The following is a 12103-nucleotide window of genomic DNA, read 5'->3' as shown; positions in this document are numbered from 1 at the left end:
ACGCTCCCGCTGCGCCACTCTGCTCTCAGCCACTTCAGAAAAGACTAGAACTCACAATCCATGGCTTAGGAGTCCAGTGTCTTAGGCCACTGGGATACTGTGTAAACAGTATGACCTATACGAACTGTTGGAAGAGGTAAAAAAATATATATAATGGCACTGAGACATGCCCATGAAACGACACATTTTTTAAAAATGTTGTTCGCACTTAAAATAAACTGTTTAGCAGAGGATGGTTTCGATCCATCGACCTTTGGGTTATGGGCCCAGCACGCTCCCGCTGCGCCACTCTGCTTCCATCCACTTCAGAAAAGACTAGAACTCACAATCCATGGCTTAGGAGTCCAGTGTCTTAGGCCACTGGGATACTGTGTAAACAGTATGACCTATACGAACTGTTGGAAGAGGTAAAAAAATATATATAATGGCACTGAGACATGCCCATGAAACGACACATTTTTTAAAAATGTTGTTCGCACTTAAAATAAACTGTTTAGCAGAGGATGGTTTCGATCCATCGACCTCTGGGTTATGGGCCCAGCACGCTCCCGCTGCGCCACTCTGCTTCCATCCACTTCAGAAAAGGCTAGAACTCACAATCCATGGCTTAGGAGTCCAGTGTCTTAGGCCACTGGGATACTGTGTAAACAGTATGACCTATACGAACTGTTGGAAGAGGTAAAAAAATATATATAATGGCACTGAGACATGCCCATGAAACGACACATTTTTTAAAAATGTTGTTCGCACTTAAAATAAACTGTTTAGCAGAGGATGGTTTCGATCCATCGACCTCTGGGTTATGGGCCCAGCACGCTCCCGCTGCGCCACTCTGCTTCCATCCACTTCAGAAAAGACTAGAACTCACAATCCATGGCTTAGGAGTCCAGTGTCTTAGGCCACTGGGATACTGTGTAAACAGTATGACCTATACGAACTGTTGGAAGAGGTAAAAAAATATATATAATGGCACTGAGACATGCCCATGAAACGACACATTTTTTAAAAATGTTGTTCGCACTTAAAATAAACTGTTTAGCAGAGGATGGTTTCGATCCATCGACCTCTGGGTTATGGGCCCAGCACGCTCCCGCTGCGCCACTCTGCTTCCATCCACCCCAGATGGGACTTGAACCCACAATCCCTGGCTTAGGAGGCCAGTGCCTTATCCATTAGGCCACTGGGGCACTGTCTACCTTTTGCAAATAGTATGAACTGATAGAAGCAGTAAAAACAATGTGTACTGGATAGCACTGAGACACGCAAATGAAATTTAGCTTTCTAATTTCTGTTTGCGTTTCATTTTTGAAAATAATCTGTTTAGCAGAGGATGGTTTCGATCCATCGACCTCTGGGTTATGGGCCCAGCACGCTCCCGCTGCGCCACTCTGCTCTCAGCCACTTCAGAAAAGACTAGAACTCACAATCCATGGCTTAGGAGTCCAGTGTCTTAGGCCACTGGGATACTGTGTAAACAGTATGACCTATACGAACTGTTGGAAGAGGTAAAAAAATATATATAATGGCACTGAGACATGCCCATGAAACGACACATTTTTTAAAAATGTTGTTCGCACTTAAAATAAACTGTTTAGCAGAGGATGGTTTCGATCCATCGACCTCTGGGTTATGGGCCAAGCACGCTCCCGCTGGGCCACTCTGCTTCCATCCACTTCAGAAAAGGCTAGAACTCACAATCCATGGCTTAGGAGTCCAGTGTCTTAGGCCACTGGGATACTGTGTAAACAGTATGACCTATACGAACTGTTGGAAGAGGTAAAAAAATATATATAATGGCACTGAGACATGCCCATGAAACGACACATTTTTTAAAAATGTTGTTCGCACTTAAAATAAACTGTTTAGCAGAGGATGGTTTCGATCCATCGACCTCTGGGTTATGGGCCCAGCACGCTCCCGCTGCGCCACTCTGCTTCCATCCACTTCAGAAAAGGCTAGAACTCACAATCCATGGCTTAGGAGTCCAGTGTCTTAGGCCACTGGGATACTGTGTAAACAGTATGACCTATACGAACTGTTGGTAGAGGTAAAAAATATATATAATGGCACTGAGACATGCCCATGAAACGACACATTTTTTAAAAATGTTGTTCGCACTTAAAATAAACTGTTTAGCAGAGGATGGTTTCGATCCATCGACCTCTGGGTTATGGGCCCAGCACGCTCCCGCTGCGCCACTCTGCTTCCATCCACTTCAGAAAAGACTAGAACTCACAATCCATGGCTTAGGAGTCCAGTGTCTTAGGCCACTGGGATACTGTGTAAACAGTATGACCTATACGAACTGTTGGAAGAGGTAACAAAATATATATAATGGCACTGAGACATGCCCATGAAACGACACATTTTTTAAAAATGTTGTTCGCACTTAAAATAAACTGTTTAGCAGAGGATGGTTTCGATCCATCGACCTCTGGGTTATGGGCCCAGCACGCTCCCGCTGCGCCACTCTGCTTCCATCCACCCCAGATGGGACTTGAACACACTGGCTTAGGAGGCCAGTGCCTTATCCATTAGGCCACTGGGGCACTGTCTACCTTTTGCAAATAGTATGAACTGATAGAAGCAGTAAAAACAATGTGTACTGGATAGCACTGAGACACGCAAATGAAATTTAGCTTTCTAATTTCTGTTTGCGTTTCATTTTTGAAAATAATCTGTTTAGCAGAGGATGGTTTCGATCCATCGACCTCTGGGTTATGGGCCCAGCACGCTCCCGCTGCGCCACTCTGCTCTCAGCCACTTCAGAAAAGACTAGAACTCACAATCCATGGCTTAGGAGTCCAGTGTCTTAGGCCACTGGGATACTGTGTAAACAGTATGACCTATACGAACTGTTGGAAGAGGTAAAAAAATATATATAATGGCACTGAGACATGCCCATGAAACGACACATTTTTTAAAAATGTTGTTCGCACTTAAAATAAACTGTTTAGCAGAGGATGGTTTCGATCCATCGACCTTTGGGTTATGGGCCCAGCACGCTCCCGCTGCGCCACTCTGCTTCCATCCACTTCAGAAAAGACTAGAACTCACAATCCATGGCTTAGGAGTCCAGTGTCTTAGGCCACTGGGATACTGTGTAAACAGTATGACCTATACGAACTGTTGGTAGAGGTAAAAAATATATATAATGGCACTGAGACATGCCCATGAAACGACACATTTTTTAAAAATGTTGTTCGCACTTAAAATAAACTGTTTAGCAGAGGATGGTTTCGATCCATCGACCTCTGGGTTATGGGCCCAGCACGCTCCCGCTGCGCCACTCTGCTTCCATCCACTTCAGAAAAGACTAGAACTCACAATCCATGGCTTAGGAGTCCAGTGTCTTAGGCCACTGGGATACTGTGTAAACAGTATGACCTATACGAACTGTTGGAAGAGGTAACAAAATATATATAATGGCACTGAGACATGCCCATGAAACGACACATTTTTTAAAAATGTTGTTCGCACTTAAAATAAACTGTTTAGCAGAGGATGGTTTCGATCCATCGACCTCTGGGTTATGGGCCCAGCACGCTCCCGCTGCGCCACTCTGCTTCCATCCACCCCAGATGGGACTTGAACACACTGGCTTAGGAGGCCAGTGCCTTATCCATTAGGCCACTGGGGCACTGTCTACCTTTTGCAAATAGTATGAACTGATAGAAGCAGTAAAAACAATGTGTACTGGATAGCACTGAGACACGCAAATGAAATTTAGCTTTCTAATTTCTGTTTGCGTTTCATTTTTGAAAATAATCTGTTTAGCAGAGGATGGTTTCGATCCATCGACCTCTGGGTTATGGGCCCAGCACGCTCCCGCTGCGCCACTCTGCTCTCAGCCACTTCAGAAAAGACTAGAACTCACAATCCATGGCTTAGGAGTCCAGTGTCTTAGGCCACTGGGATACTGTGTAAACAGTATGACCTATACGAACTGTTGGAAGAGGTAAAAAAATATATATAATGGCACTGAGACATGCCCATGAAACGACACATTTTTTAAAAATGTTGTTCGCACTTAAAATAAACTGTTTAGCAGAGGATGGTTTCGATCCATCGACCTTTGGGTTATGGGCCCAGCACGCTCCCGCTGCGCCACTCTGCTTCCATCCACTTCAGAAAAGACTAGAACTCACAATCCATGGCTTAGGAGTCCAGTGTCTTAGGCCACTGGGATACTGTGTAAACAGTATGACCTATACGAACTGTTGGAAGAGGTAAAAAAATATATATAATGGCACTGAGACATGCCCATGAAACGACACATTTTTTAAAAATGTTGTTCGCACTTAAAATAAACTGTTTAGCAGAGGATGGTTTCGATCCATCGACCTCTGGGTTATGGGCCCAGCACGCTCCCGCTGCGCCACTCTGCTTCCATCCACCCCAGATGGGACTTGAACCCACAATCCCTGGCTTAGGAGGCCAGTGCCTTATCCATTAGGCCACTGGGGCACTGTCTACCTTTTGCAAATAGTATGAACTGATAGAAGCAGTAAAAACAATGTGTACTGGATAGCACTGAGACACGCAAATGAAATTTAGCTTTCTAATTTCTGTTTGCGTTTCATTTTTGAAAATAATCTGTTTAGCAGAGGATGGTTTCGATCCATCGACCTCTGGGTTATGGGCCCAGCACGCTCCCGCTGCGCCACTCTGCTCTCAGCCACTTCAGAAAAGACTAGAACTCACAATCCATGGCTTAGGAGTCCAGTGTCTTAGGCCACTGGGATACTGTGTAAACAGTATGACCTATACGAACTGTTGGAAGAGGTAAAAAAATATATATAATGGCACTGAGACATGCCCATGAAACGACACATTTTTTAAAAATGTTGTTCGCACTTAAAATAAACTGTTTAGCAGAGGATGGTTTCGATCCATCGACCTCTGGGTTATGGGCCCAGCACGCTCCCGCTGGGCCACTCTGCTTCCATCCACTTCAGAAAAGGCTAGAACTCACAATCCATGGCTTAGGAGTCCAGTGTCTTAGGCCACTGGGATACTGTGTAAACAGTATGACCTATACGAACTGTTGGAAGAGGTAAAAAAATATATATAATGGCACTGAGACATGCCCATGAAACGACACATTTTTTAAAAATGTTGTTCGCACTTAAAATAAACTGTTTAGCAGAGGATGGTTTCGATCCATCGACCTCTGGGTTATGGGCCCAGCACGCTCCCGCTGCGCCACTCTGCTTCCATCCACTTCAGAAAAGGCTAGAACTCACAATCCATGGCTTAGGAGTCCAGTGTCTTAGGCCACTGGGATACTGTGTAAACAGTATGACCTATACGAACTGTTGGTAGAGGTAAAAAATATATATAATGGCACTGAGACATGCCCATGAAACGACACATTTTTTAAAAATGTTGTTCGCACTTAAAATAAACTGTTTAGCAGAGGATGGTTTCGATCCATCGACCTCTGGGTTATGGGCCCAGCACGCTCCCGCTGCGCCACTCTGCTTCCATCCACCCCAGATGGGACTTGAACCCACAATCCCTGGCTTAGGAGGCCAGTGCCTTATCCATTAGGCCACTGGGGCACTGTCTACCTTTTGCAAATAGTATGAACTGATAGAAGCAGTAAAAACAATGTGTACTGGATAGCACTGAGACACGCAAATGAAATTTAGCTTTCTAATTTCTGTTTGCGTTTCATTTTTGAAAATAATCTGTTTAGCAGAGGATGGTTTCGATCCATCGACCTCTGGGTTATGGGCCCAGCACGCTCCCGCTGCGCCACTCTGCTCTCAGCCACTTCAGAAAAGACTAGAACTCACAATCCATGGCTTAGGAGTCCAGTGTCTTAGGCCACTGGGATACTGTGTAAACAGTATGACCTATACGAACTGTTGGAAGAGGTAAAAAAATATATATAATGGCACTGAGACATGCCCATGAAACGACACATTTTTTAAAAATGTTGTTCGCACTTAAAATAAACTGTTTAGCAGAGGATGGTTTCGATCCATCGACCTCTGGGTTATGGGCCCAGCACGCTCCCGCTGGGCCACTCTGCTTCCATCCACTTCAGAAAAGGCTAGAACTCACAATCCATGGCTTAGGAGTCCAGTGTCTTAGGCCACTGGGATACTGTGTAAACAGTATGACCTATACGAACTGTTGGAAGAGGTAAAAAAATATATATAATGGCACTGAGACATGCCCATGAAACGACACATTTTTTAAAAATGTTGTTCGCACTTAAAATAAACTGTTTAGCAGAGGATGGTTTCGATCCATCGACCTCTGGGTTATGGGCCCAGCACGCTCCCGCTGCGCCACTCTGCTTCCATCCACTTCAGAAAAGGCTAGAACTCACAATCCATGGCTTAGGAGTCCAGTGTCTTAGGCCACTGGGATACTGTGTAAACAGTATGACCTATACGAACTGTTGGTAGAGGTAAAAAATATATATAATGGCACTGAGACATGCCCATGAAACGACACATTTTTTAAAAATGTTGTTCGCACTTAAAATAAACTGTTTAGCAGAGGATGGTTTCGATCCATCGATCTCTGGGTTATGGGCCCAGCACGCTCCCGCTGCGCCACTCTGCTTCCATCCACTTCAGAAAAGACTAGAACTCACAATCCATGGCTTAGGAGTCCAGTGTCTTAGGCCACTGGGATACTGTGTAAACAGTATGACCTATACGAACTGTTGGAAGAGGTAAAAAAATATATATAATGGCACTGAGACATGCCCATGAAACGACACATTTTTTAAAAATGTTGTTCGCACTTAAAATAAACTGTTTAGCAGAGGATGGTTTCGATCCATCGACCTCTGGGTTATGGGCCCAGCACGCTCCCGCTGCGCCACTCTGCTTCCATCCACTTCAGAAAAGGCTAGAACTCACAATCCATGGCTTAGGAGTCCAGTGTCTTAGGCCACTGGGATACTGTGTAAACAGTATGACCTATACGAACTGTTGGTAGAGGTAAAAAATATATATAATGGCACTGAGACATGCCCATGAAACGACACATTTTTTAAAAATGTTGTTCGCACTTAAAATAAACTGTTTAGCAGAGGATGGTTTCGATCCATCGACCTCTGGGTTATGGGCCCAGCACGCTCCCGCTGCGCCACTCTGCTTCCATCCACTTCAGAAAAGACTAGAACTCACAATCCATGGCTTAGGAGTCCAGTGTCTTAGGCCACTGGGATACTGTGTAAACAGTATGACCTATACGAACTGTTGGAAGAGGTAAAAAAATATATATAATGGCACTGAGACATGCCCATGAAACGACACATTTTTTAAATCCATCCACTTCAGAAAAGACTAGAACTCACAATCCATGGCTTAGGAGTCCAGTGTCTTAGGCCACTGGGATACTGTGTAAACAGTATGACCTATACGAACTGTTGGAAGAGGTAAAAAATATATATATAATGGCACTGAGACATGCCCATGAAACGACACATTTTTTAAAAATGTTGTTCGCACTTAAAATAAACTGTTTAGCAGAGGATGGTTTCGATCCATCGACCTCTGGGTTATGGGCCCAGCACGCTCCCGCTGGGCCACTCTGCTTCCATCCACTTCAGAAAAGGCTAGAACTCACAGTCCATGGCTTAGGAGTCCAGTGTCTTAGGCCACTGGGATACTGTGTAAACAGTATGACCTATACGAACTGTTGGAAGAGGTAAAAAAATATATATAATGGCACTGAGACATGCCCATGAAACGACACATTTTTTTAAAATGTTGTTCGCACTTAAAATAAACTGTTTAGCAGAGGATGGTTTCGATCCATCGACCTCTGGGTTATGGGCCCAGCACGCTCCCGCTGCGCCACTCTGCTTCCATCCACTTCAGAAAAGGCTAGAACTCACAATCCATGGCTTAGGAGTCCAGTGTCTTAGGCCACTGGGATACTGTGTAAACAGTATGACCTATGCGAACTGTTGGAAGAGGTAAAAAAATATATATAATGGCACTGAGACATGCCCATGAAACGACACATTTTTTAAAAATGTTGTTCGCACTTAAAATAAACTGTTTAGCAGAGGATGGTTTCGATCCATCGACCTCTGGGTTATGGGCCCAGCACGCTCCCGCTGCGCCACTCTGCTTCCATCCACCCCAGATGGGACTTGAACCCACAATCCCTGGCTTAGGAGGCCAGTGCCTTATCCATTAGGCCACTGGGGCACTGTCTACCTTTTGCAAATAGTATGAACTGATAGAAGCAGTAAAAACTATGTGTACTGGATAGCACTGAGACACGCAAATGAAATTTAGCTTTCTAATTTCTGTTTGCGTTTCATTTTTGAAAATAATCTGTTTAGCAGAGGATGGTTTCGATCCATCGACCTCTGGGTTATGGGCCCAGCACGCTCCCGCTGCGCCACTCTGCTCTCAGCCACTTCAGAAAAGACTAGAACTCACAATCCATGGCTTAGGAGTCCAGTGTCTTAGGCCACTGGGATACTGTGTAAACAGTATGACCTATACGAACTGTTGGAAGAGGTAAAAAAATATATATAATGGCACTGAGACATGCCCATGAAACGACACATTTTTTAAAAATGTTGTTCGCACTTAAAATAAACTGTTTAGCAGAGGATGGTTTCGATCCATCGACCTCTGGGTTATGGGCCCAGCACGCTCCCGCTGCGCCACTCTGCTCTCAGCCACTTCAGAAAAGACTAGAACTCACAATCCATGGCTTAGGAGTCCAGTGTCTTAGGCCACTGGGATACTGTGTAAACAGTATGACCTATACGAACTGTTGGAAGAGGTAAAAAAATATATATAATGGCACTGAGACATGCCCATGAAACGACACATTTTTTTAAAATGTTGTTCGCACTTAAAATAAACTGTTTAGCAGAGGATGGTTTCGATCCATCGACCTCTGGGTTATGGGCCCAGCACGCTCCCGCTGCGCCACTCTGCTTCCATCCACTTCAGAAAAGACTAGAACTCACAATCCATGGCTTAGGAGTCCAGTGTCTTAGGCCACTGGGATACTGTGTAAACAGTATGACCTATACGAACTGTTGGAAGAGGTAACAAAATATATATAATGGCACTGAGACATGCCCATGAAACGACACATTTTTTAAAAATGTTGTTCGCACTTAAAATAAACTGTTTAGCAGAGGATGGTTTCGATCCATCGACCTCTGGGTTATGGGCCCAGCACGCTCCCGCTGCGCCACTCTGCTTCCATCCACTTCAGAAAAGGCTAGAACTCACAATCCATGGCTTAGGAGTCCAGTGTCTTATCCATTAGGCCACTGGGGCACTGTCTACCTTTTGCAAATAGTATGAACTGATAGAAGCAGTAAAAACAATGTGTACTGGATAGCACTGAGACACGCAAATGAAATTTAGCTTTCTAATTTCTGTTTGCGTTTCATTTTTGAAAATAATCTGTTTATCAGAGGATGGTTTCGATCCATCGACCGCTGGGTTATGGGCCCAGCACGCTCCCGCTGCGCCACTCTGCTCTCAGCCACTTCAGAAAAGACTAGAACTCACAATCCATGGCTTAGGAGTCCAGTGTCTTAGGCCACTGGGATACTGTGTAAACAGTATGACCTATACGAACTGTTGGAAGAGGTAAAAAAATATATATAATGGCACTGAGACATGCCCATGAAACGACACATTTTTTAAAAATGTTGTTCGCACTTAAAATAAACTGTTTAGCAGAGGATGGTTTCAATCCTTCGACCTCTGGGTTATGGGCCCAGCACGCTCCCGCTGCGCCACTCTGCTTCCATCCACCCCAGATGGGACTTGAACACACAATCCCTGGCTTAGGAGGCCAGTGCCTTATCCATTAGGCCACTGGGGCACTGTCTACCTTTTGCAAATAGTATGAACTGATAGAAGCAGTAAAAACAATGTGTACTGGATAGCACTGAGACACGCAAATGAAATTTAGCTTTCTAATTTCTGTTTGCGTTTCATTTTTGAAAATAATCTGTTTAGCAGAGGATGGTTTCGATCCATCGACCTCTGGGTTATGGGCCCAGCACGCTCCCGCTGAGCCACTCTGCTTCCATCCACTTCAGAAAAGACTAGAACTCACAATCCATGGCTTAGGAGTCCAGTGTCTTAGGCCACTGGGATACTGTGTAAACAGTATGACCTATACGAACTGTTGGAAGAGGTAACAAAATATATATAATGGCACTGAGACATGCCCATGAAACGACACATTTTTTAAAAATGTTGTTCGCACTTAAAATAAACTGTTTAGCAGAGGATGGTTTCGATCCATCGACCTCTGGGTTATGGGCCCAGCACGCTCCCGCTGCGCCACTCTGCTTCCATCCACCACTTGAACCCACAATCCCTGGCCTAGGAGGCCAGTGCCTTATCCATTAGGCCACTGGGGCACTGTCTACCTTTTGCAAATAGTATGAACTGATAGAAGCAGTAAAAACAATGTGTACTGGATAGCACTGAGACACGCAAATGAAATTTAGCTTTCTAATTTCTGTTTGCGTTTCATTTTTGAAAATAATCTGTTTAGCAGAGGATGGTTTCGATCCATCGACCTCTGGGTTATGGGCCCAGCACGCTCCCGCTGCGCCACTCTGCTCTCAGCCACTTCAGAAAAGACTAGAACTCACAATCCATGGCTTAGGAGTCCAGTGTCTTAGGCCACTGGGATACTGTGTAAACAGTATGACCTATACGAACTGTTGGAAGAGGTAAAAAAATATATATAATGGCACTGAGACATGCCCATGAAACGACACATTTTTTAAAAATGTTGTTCGCACTTAAAATAAACTGTTTAGCAGAGGATGGTTTCGATCCATCGACCTTTGGGTTATGGGCCCAGCACGCTCCCGCTGCGCCACTCTGCTTCCATCCACTTCAGAAAAGACTAGAACTCACAATCCATGGCTTAGGAGTCCAGTGTCTTAGGCCACTGGGATACTGTGTAAACAGTATGACCTATACGAACTGTTGGAAGAGGTAACAAAATATATATAATGGCACTGAGACATGCCCATGAAACGACACATTTTTTAAAAATGTTGTTCGCACTTAAAATAAACTGTTTAGCAGAGGATGGTTTCGATCCATCGACCTCTGGGTTATGGGCCCAGCACGCTCCCGCTGCGCCACTCTGCTTCCATCCACTTCAGAAAAGGCTAGAACTCACAATCCATGGCTTAGGAGTCCAGTGTCTTATCCATTAGGCCACTGGGGCACTGTCTACCTTTTGCAAATAGTATGAACTGATAGAAGCAGTAAAAACAATGTGTACTGGATAGCACTGAGACACGCAAATGAAATTTAGCTTTCTAATTTCTGTTTGCGTTTCATTTTTGAAAATAATCTGTTTAGCAGAGGATGGTTTCGATCCATCGACCGCTGGGTTATGGGCCCAGCACGCTCCCGCTGCGCCACTCTGCTCTCAGCCACTTCAGAAAAGACTAGAACTCACAATCCATGGCTTAGGAGTCCAGTGTCTTAGGCCACTGGGATACTGTGTAAACAGTATGACCTATATGAACTGTTGGAAGAGGTAAAAAAATATATATAATGGCACTGAGACATGCCCATGAAACGACACATTTTTTAAAAATGTTGTTCGCACTTAAAATAAACTGTTTAGCAGAGGATGGTTTCGATCCATCGACCTCTGGGTTATGGGCCCAGCACGCTCCCGCTGCGCCACTCTGCTTCCATCCACTTCAGAAAAGACTAGAACTCACAATCCATGGCTTAGGAGTCCAGTGTCTTAGGCCACTGGGATACTGTGTAAACAGTATGACCTATACGAACTGTTGGAAGAGGTAAAAAAATATATATAATGGCACTGAGACATGCCCATGAAACGACACATTTTTTAAAAATGTTGTTCGCACTTAAAATAAACTGTTTAGCAGAGGATGGTTTCGATCCATCGACCTCTGGGTTATGGGCCCAGCACGCTCCCGCTGCGCCACTCTGCTTCCATCCACTTCAGAAAAGACTAGAACTCACAATCCATGGCTTAGGAGTCCAGTGTCTTAGGCCACTGGGATACTGTGTAAACAGTATGACCTATACGAACTGTTGGAAGAGGTAACAAAATATATATAATGGCACTGAGA

At 44.5% G+C, this 12103-nt stretch overlaps 4 non-coding genes across 4 annotated transcripts; all 4 read right to left on the bottom strand.

Annotated features, from left to right (window-relative positions):
* Positions 1-1114: 1114 nt before the first annotated feature.
* trnar-ccu (transfer RNA arginine (anticodon CCU)) lies at positions 1115-1187 on the bottom strand. Its single transcript has one exon. It is a non-coding gene; the product is annotated as a tRNA-Arg (tRNA).
* Positions 1188-4394: 3207 nt separating this feature from the next.
* trnar-ccu (transfer RNA arginine (anticodon CCU)) lies at positions 4395-4467 on the bottom strand. Its single transcript has one exon. It is a non-coding gene; the product is annotated as a tRNA-Arg (tRNA).
* A 1024-nt stretch (positions 4468-5491) lies between these two features.
* On the bottom strand, positions 5492-5564 carry trnar-ccu (transfer RNA arginine (anticodon CCU)). Its single transcript has one exon. It is a non-coding gene; the product is annotated as a tRNA-Arg (tRNA).
* Positions 5565-8113: 2549 nt separating this feature from the next.
* trnar-ccu (transfer RNA arginine (anticodon CCU)) lies at positions 8114-8186 on the bottom strand. The gene has a single exon. It is a non-coding gene; the product is annotated as a tRNA-Arg (tRNA).
* Between the last annotated feature and the right edge of the window lie 3917 nt (positions 8187-12103).

The sequence above is a fragment of the Oncorhynchus mykiss genome, chromosome 7 (assembly GCF_057628025.1).
Source record: "Oncorhynchus mykiss isolate SJ-2025 chromosome 7, ASM5762802v1, whole genome shotgun sequence".
Taxonomy (NCBI): Eukaryota; Metazoa; Chordata; class Actinopteri; order Salmoniformes; family Salmonidae; genus Oncorhynchus; species Oncorhynchus mykiss.
Note: the sequence above shows the minus strand (reverse complement) of the source record. Positions and strands in the feature narration are given on the sequence as shown.